General features: G+C 45.9%; 1 pseudogene; it reads left to right on the top strand.

Moving 5' to 3' along the window:
* The first annotated feature begins 495 nt into the window (after positions 1 to 495).
* Positions 496 to 8,476, top strand: part of LOC104675892 — a 32,169-nt pseudogene continuing 24,188 nt past the window's right edge.

Raw genomic sequence — 8,476 nt, 5'->3', positions numbered from 1 at the left:
CCTCTTGGAGGGCCAGGTCTTGCTGCTCCTGCAAGGTAAGAAGCTCTGGGGTATGTGGGAACACCTCATTACCAGTTAAAGAGAGAGAGAATACACTTTGGGAGGCAGAGGCAGGCAGATCACGAGGTCAGGAAATCGAGACCATCCTGGCTAACACGGTGAAACCCCGTCTCTACTAAAAATACAAAAAATTAGCTGGGTGTGGTGGCAGGTGCCTGTAGTCCCAGCTTCTCAGAAGGCTGAGGCAGGAGAATGGCGTGAACCCGGGAGGCAGAGCTTGCAGTGAGCTGAGATCGCGCCGCTGCATTCCAGCCTGGGCGACAGAGCGAGTCTCCATCTCAAAAGAAAAAAAAAAAAAAAAAAAAAAAGAGCCAGAATAGGGAACGGAAGGGACGGAAGGGTGTGGGGTCCCAGCATTCTGGGAGGTAGGAAGCTGGAGGTATAACTGTCTTCTCTGACCAGGCTGTGGCCCAGGAAGCAAGTCCATTAGAGCAGATGGGTCCCAAGAACATAACCGGCCCAGGCAAGTCACAAGCAGAGAAATACAAGTAAGAAATAAGCGTCCGCTCTGGCAAGTCACTAAAATTGAACATGGTGGCCGGGTGCAGTGGCTCATGCCTATAATCCCAGTGCTTTGGAAAACCAAGCTAATAGAATCGCTTGACCCTGTTTCTACCAGAGAAAATAAACAAAAACAAAAAAAAACCCTATAATTGAATGTAGTGTTAAGTCTGGCTAACAAATTGCTTCCTGAAGACAGAGCCCACAAAGTCTTTTTTTTTTTTTTTTTTTTTTTTAATGGAGTCTCACTCTGTCACCCAGGCTAGAATGCAGTGGCGTGATCTCGGCTCGGCTCACTGCAAACTCCACCTCTCAGGTTCAAGCGATTCTTCTGCCTCAGCCTCCTGAATAGCTGGGATTACAGGCACACCCCAGCACACCTGGCTAATTTTTGTATTTTTAGTAGAGATGGGGGTTTCACCATGTTGGCCAGGCTGGTCTTGAACTCCTGACCTCAAGTGATCCACCCTCCTTGGCCTCCCAAAGTGCTGGGATTACAGGTGTGAGCCACTGTGCCCAGCCACAAAGTCTTTTAATAGATTATTTAAATCAACAACTTCTATGAGCTGCAAAATAGATTGACAAAATCAGAAACCATCCTTTTTCTAGTCACTCTTGCTTGCCTTCTCTGAGTCTTCTGTGTAGCCAGCATTCCTCTGAATAGATGTTCTTGTCTCTTTAACTAGCAATGGGGTGTTTTCATCTATAGCAGAGCTTCTTACCTTGCAGGAGCAGCAAGACCTGGACCTCCAAGAGGGAGATGGTGGCTCTGTAAGCCATTTTCTAGTGGCTCCAGTGGAATTTGTTCCAAGAGAGTGGGAGTTACAAGGATGCAAACGGACCAACGCCACTATTTGGAGAGTCTAGCAAAGGAGTTGTAGCACTCTTGCAGGAAAGAAGGAAGTTAAGGTTGGTGGTCCACCACCCAGGGCAGCTGCACTGTGGACAACTCAAGAAAACCTCAGCGGGTATCAGAGGAATGCTGGCTACTGCACAGCCACTAGAAAGATGTTGAGACAGGGTACTAGGCAGCCCAGGAGGGCCATTGCTTAGAGCTGCTTACAATGAGTCTGCAGCTCCCAATGATTTACTGTATGATTTGCCTGGATCTCAGAAACTCTATTCTCCAGAGGCTGATGAAGGTGCTCCTAGGGCAATGCTTTATACTCCTGATAGTATCTGTTTTCCATTTCTGTTCCCTATAAATATGCATTGTTGGTCACTTGCCTGCACTTGCCTCTCCCTGCACTCTCCCCTTCCTTTCTCTCCTCTAGATAGCTTTTCTCTTAGGAAGAACAGGATCATTTCTCTCCTGAACAGGTCTTCCCACAGAGGAAAATGCTGAACAATACTAAATGTGGCCTTTGGTTTGTGGCTGCACCTGGGAAGCTTGTCAGAGAGCTGCCTCTGGAGTTTCTTCCCATTTTGCAGACACAGCCTCAGTTCATGCATTTCCAGTAGGACTTGAAATCGTCCGTATGACAGTGGTTCCAATGTTATGGGCAACGTGGGCAGCTTCTCATGTTACTTCTGGAGAATCACTTTCCAGGTTCTTCTCTCTCTCCCTCTCCATCCTCCCCCAGTTCCCCTTTATCTTCACTTCTAATTGCAAAAATGGAGGAGGAAAGTATGGTGAAAGCAGAGATCCTAAAATAGGTCAGGTCATCATGCAGATTCTAAAATAAACGTCATCAATGTGAAGTCATGGAACTACGTAGCCCAAGCTAGCGGTGCCTCATTACCTGCTGCTCTGATGGGATTTTAAAGTCATAGCAAGCATCAGTGTCAAGGACTTACAAAAGAGCCTCCAAAAAACAAAAACAAAAACAGGGAAGGCAATTTTGGGATGAACAGGGAAGATGGGATAAGGGAAATGAAGAAAGATCCTGCCATACTAGGATTGAAGTGCAAACCAGAATGTGCCCTTTTGTAATCCACGTTGCTATTTTTGGTTATGAATGGGCTTGTGGCAGGTGGAAAGAAGGAGGAATAAATCCATCCTTGCTCCAGTGCAGGCTTGAACTTTATGAGGATTGAATGGTAAGCACACGACATAGGGTTTTATGCATCAGCACAGCTGTGTGTTAAATTGTTCTCAGAGAGTATCTTGTAAGGGAATGTGAAAATGAATGGCTGTGTTCGTTCTGGAGGCTGAACTGCAATTACTGAGATATGATAGGAAAACTGGTCTTAACACTGCCTAGTAAAACAGTATCCCCCCACCCACACTTATGTATGGCACCTATGGTCCATTTAGTCCCACATACACAAAGTAATCTCTTTGGTAGTCAAACTCCCATGAGCCATCCAGAGTACACGGCAGAAAGAACTCTGTTGTCTAGCAACCAATGCAACATGACAACATTAGATAAATTGGATCAATATTGCTCTAAATATTGAACCCTTAGATGATGAAAAAACCCTCAAAGCCATGTCCATAACTCCTCTGCTCTTTCCTCTCCTACACTTAGCAGCTGAGGAGAACCAGCTGGTGTTTTGACAATCTGTGGAGACCCACGGGGAGGGAGGATTGGGGGACAGCAGGCTGAGTTCCATGGGGGAACCCAGCAGTAGTCATTCCAGAAAGGAGATACCTGAAGGCTGAATCCCTAGGAATCTGGAGCCTCCTGTCCACCTTCACAGCACTGGGTGGCCTGGAAGTGAGGTCATCATCCTGAGTTCCTGACCTGCTGGTGTCTGATCAGGAATCACTGAAGTTGAAGAGATTAAGGTCACCACCAATGGTTTTTAGAAAGAACACTTGAGTTGCTGGGCACAGTGGCTCATGCCTATAATCCCAACACTGGGAGGCTGAGTGGGAGGATCATTTGAACCCAGGAGATCAAGATCAACCTGTGTTGATCCCCATATATAGTGAGATCCCCATCTCAAAAAATAAAAAATAAAAATTAGCCAGGTGTGGTGGTGAACACCTGTAGTTCAAGCTACTTAGGAGGTTCGTTTTTACCAAGGTGCAAGGGGCTGGTTAAAATAAAAGAGGATTTAAGGGAAAGGAAGTTCCAATATGTCAATCTGAGGGTTGTGAGTAGACAGAGAAGGTGCAGTTCACCACTGGGGCTTGATGAGGAGACAGGAAGATCACTTGAACCCAGGAGTTGGAGGCTTCAGTGAACTGTGATTGCACCACTGCACTCCAGCCTGGGTGACAGAGAGAGAGCTTGTCTGTAAAAAAAAAAAAAAAAGAACACCCAAGGTTCAAGGTTGGTACACAAGCTGTCTTCCCATGAGACCCCCAAGGCCCTCCCCATCCACTCATCACCAAGCCCCAGTGGTGAACTGCATCTTCTCTGCTCACAACCCTCAGATTGACATATTGGAATTTCCTTTCCCTTAAAGCCTTTTTTATTTTAACCAACCCCTTGCACCTTGGTAGAAATGAACCCAGTTTGGAAGGGGAGGGGGAACTTTGAACAAAGTCTAATCACTTTTTCCAGTGAGTCACTTTTTCTTCCTGGGAATAATGCTAGATCATATTCCTAGAAACAATTTCCTGGCTGAGTAGCCTTTCTGAAGAGGCTCAATATGTCCCCTTGTGCAAAGCTTTCCTTGGGGTCCCAAATTTTAAGGTCCTGTCACGGTGCTGTTGGAAGCATTTTTTCACAGATAAACTGTGAGAGTTGACTTCAGTGAGAATTACTAAGAAGTGGAGGAGAGAAACCAACAATGTGACTCTTTACCACGTGCCAAGCACTGCAGAGGATGCCTTAATAAAACTGGAGCTGCTCATTGATGTGATGTGATACCCATATAGGGTAGGACCTATTCTTTCCATTTTGCAGATGGAGAAACTGAGACTTAGGTAACTTATCCTTAAGAGAGTTGTGGTATCCCAATGGGCAGTAATTCTGAGCTGCTCTCTGGTCTTTGTGTGGTCATTGGGAGGTATGTGGCTGAGCAATGGTCCCCTCTCTTAGTTCCAATGGGCCACACAAGGGCCATTTGTAAAGAGAGGATGAAGGCTAGGACCTACAAGGGCTCTGTGTCATTGTCATAATGTAGAGGATGGTCTCCACTGTGCAAGAGAAGAACCTCTCAAATTATGAGATAAGACAGGAAAACAGATCTGTCTTCCTTCTAGACGTCAGTGGTGCCATCACTGACAATGCATGTTTGCCCTTGGGAGTGGCGAAGTTTGAGTTTATATAGTTTACTTTTACCTCCAGAACAGTTCAGGCAGGTCCCGCTTTTCATTATTCTCCTGACACTCTGTCCTCTGTCATATTATCACTCAAGCTTGGATTAGGCTGTGGATGTGGGGACTTGCAACATTGGAGGGAGAAACCTTAAAACTGTCAAGGATAATTTCTTCATAGCTCACCAGGAAGGCCTCCAGGAAGATAAACTCTCCACAGGGGTCCCTTGTGGCACGTTCTTTTTTCCCTGCTGTTTTCTACCTTCAGGGTTTTTTTTTCCTGTCCATCAACTGTCTCATTCTTCCAGTCTCCATGGGGTGCATCTCCATTTTCCTTTTGAGAAATCTATTAGGTTGGTGCAAAACTAACTTGTGGTTTTTTTCATTAAAAGTAATGCCGTTTGGCTGGGCGTGGTGGATCATGCCTGTAATCCCAGCACTTTAGGAGTCAGACGTGGGCGGATCACTTCAGGTCAGGAGTACGAGATCAGCCTGGCCAACACGGCAACACCCCGTCTTTACTAAAAATACAAAAATTAGCCAGGCATGGTGGTGCACGCCTGTAATCTGTTACTTGGGAGGCTGAGGCAGTAGAAACGTTTGAACCCAGGAGGCGGAGGTTGCAGTGAGCTGAGATGGTGCCACTGCACTCCAGCCTGGGTGACAGAGCAAGACTCTGTCTCAAAAAAAAAAAAAAAAAAAAAAAAAAAAAAAAAAAAAAAAAATGCCATTAAAAGTAATAGCAAAAACCGCAATTAGTTTTGCAGCAACTTAATACCTCCCTATCCTCAGGGAAATCCCTGAATCTCAAGATCCATTACTGCTTTCCTCTATCCCACCCCAAAGGTGCATTGATCCAACAGTAGCTCATTAAATTCATGACAACACCTAGGACAGCAAAACTACTGCTTCTGCTATCCCAAGGCGGAAAAACCACAAATGTCCCATGTGGGGCTCAGGCAAGTTCCTGCCACATCCCTTCTCTGAGTTCACTGGGCAGGTCTGTTTCTGGACAGGTGTCTAAGTCCACCATGCTCATTTTTCCTCATTGTCACCATCATCATGGCTGTTTGTCACTCTGCTCCTACATGTCAGGCACTGTAAAATATGTATACCACTGCCTCCACTGCACGTCAGACATCATCAGCCCCATTTTGCAGAGGAGCGAATGAAAGCATAGAGAGAGCATGCAATTTGCCCAAGGACACCCAGCTAATGTGCGGTAAATGTGATTTGAATCAAGTTCTTCCGTCTGAAGTCAAGGCTGTTCCGAGGGATTCGGTTTTGCAGCGGCTGGAGAGGAGATAGCTTATAGCAAACGCTCTAGGAGTGTAAGAGGGACACAGCAGGTGACTGGCAGAATCTTGGCTTCACTTGGAAAATCAGGAGACCTGGATTTTAGTCTCGGTTTTATTGAACTCCCAATTTTTCATCATCTACAAAATGAAGGAAGGCTCAGTGACCTGCCAGCTCTCAGAGTCTAATTCAGACCAATGGCCAGTTTCTGAGTCCAGGAGGCAAACTTTGGAACTGAATCCAAAGCCATACAGATCTCACATGTCTCTTCTTTCATTCTGCAGTTGAAACAGATAAAAGACATAAGGCAATTTCTTCATGCACCACCAATGCCAGGGAACCACAGAACCAAGTGACCGAGGTCTCTTTCTGCCAGGCTGCCTAGAATGAAATCTTTCAGTCACTGTTTCCTTAGGTGTTATTTCTTTACATATGAATAGAAGTCTTGGTAGAAAAGCATTTCTGGTTTTAAGGAAGAATATCTAAATCTACAAAATGAACCAATTGGGGCTATGAATGTTTACATTACAAAAGAATTCTTCAGAATACCTCCATTTGTGCTATTCTGCATTAATATTATTACTATTATGACATCAGGCTCAAGTCTCAAGTCTCCATATTAAAGTATTTTTTCCTGGAAAAGGACTGAATATTAAAAAATACATTTTATGCCTGTAATTCTAGCACTTTAGGATGCCAAGGCGGATGGATCACCTGAGGTCAGGAGTTCAAGACCAGCCTGGCCAACATGGTCAAACCCCAACCCTACTAAAAATACAAAAATTAGCTGGGTATAGTAGCGCACACCTGAAATCCCAGCGACTCGGGAGGCTGAGGCAGGAGAATCACTTGAACCCGGGAGGTGGAGGTTGCAGTGAGCCAAGGGTTGAGTGTTTCCAGTGAATGATATCAGGGGAGTCAAGGACACGTGGGTGCCTGTGAATCACCCAGCATGGGTCAGGCAGGCCCTGGGCTGGAGGGAGACTCCAGGTGTCTTGAAGAATTGAGGCTCTGTTCTCCTGCACACAGCCTGTCACATCGTAAATTGTCCTATGATCTGATGTCTCTCCCAGGGTCAGTGGGGACTAGAGACACAGAGGAAATGAGTTCTGAGGGCAGATCCCTCCTCCATTCAGATGTCACCATATAATTCTGACCACTGCACACACATGCACACATAGGTAATGATGTGGCCATGTAACCAGACCCAGGTTCAGCTGCTCACCACTTAAAAGCCAGAACACAAGAGGTGAGGGTTGATGGGAGGAAAAGTAGGTTTAATTGGAAAGTCAGAAAACCAAGAAGAGGGTGAGCTAGTGTTATAAAGTACCATCTTACACTTTAAATTTCACCGTAGGAGTTTTAAAGGGAAGCTTGGTGTGAGAGGCATGTGGGCGTGGTGCGGAGTGCAGGTCTGTGGATCCTCTTCCAGCGGCTATCTAGGAGATTTGCCCTTCCGGTGGTCTGGTTGGTCATTACCTGACTTTAGCCTGATGGTGGTGGACTAATTGTGCCCAACGCCTCAGAAGTGGGAAAATTCCACAGTGGCCCCCTGCCTGATTTGTTTCAACAGTAGTGTCTGGTTTTTCTGTTTGTTTGTTTGTTTGTTTGTTTGTTTGGTTGACAGGATCTCATTCTGTCGCCCAGGCTGGAGTGCAGTGGTGCAATCATGGCTCACTGAAGCCTTGACCTCCTGGGCTCAAGCAATCCTCCCATCTCAGCCTCCTGAGTAGATGGGACCACAGGTATGTGCCACTATGCCTGGCTAATTTTTAAATTTTTTTGTAGAGACAGGGCCTCCATATGTTGCCCAGGCTGATCTTAACTTCCTGGGCTCATGCAGTCTTCCTGTTTTGGTCTCCCAAAGTGCTGGGATTACACGTGTGAGCCTGGGATTACAGGTGTGAGCCACTGCACCTGGCCTGGAATTTTTTAAGTGCATAATTGGATAAGCAGGCATTGCCGAAGGGGAGTATCTAGAGAGGTTAGGAGTAAAGCAGTCAGAGGGGAGGGAAGGAAGAAAAAGAAAGAGGATGATTTAAATAACTGAGGTCCCTGGTTACAAACTCCCCACTGTCAAGTTTCATTCTGTCTCTATGGAAAACGGGCAACTGATTCATTCTGGCTACTTCGTATTGAAAAGGGGCATAGTCAGGGGGCTGTGGAATGAACCTATCCACCCAGAGTTGACAGCGCTTGATAGTCCCTGGACTTAGAGAAGAGATCCGCTGGAGCGTCATGGGGAGCGTGTAACAGCAATACAGTCCTCAGCAGAAGAATAATCCTATCCCTGTAATCATGGCTATAATCACGAGCAACTTTTCCCTCCAGGAAGCCTGATACAAATCATGAAGAGAGCCATTTATTTAAAGATATTGTGGGATCAGACATAGTACTGGACTGGTTTGTTTGTGTATGTCTTGTAAGGCTGAGGATGTTTTCAGAGTTATCCTGGAAGTACACACT

This window comes from Rhinopithecus roxellana, chromosome 6 (genome assembly GCF_007565055.1).
Source record: "Rhinopithecus roxellana isolate Shanxi Qingling chromosome 6, ASM756505v1, whole genome shotgun sequence".
NCBI classification, from domain to species: Eukaryota; Metazoa; Chordata; class Mammalia; order Primates; family Cercopithecidae; genus Rhinopithecus; species Rhinopithecus roxellana.
The sequence above is the reverse complement of the archived record's forward strand: the minus strand, read 5'-3'. Positions and strand labels throughout refer to the sequence as shown.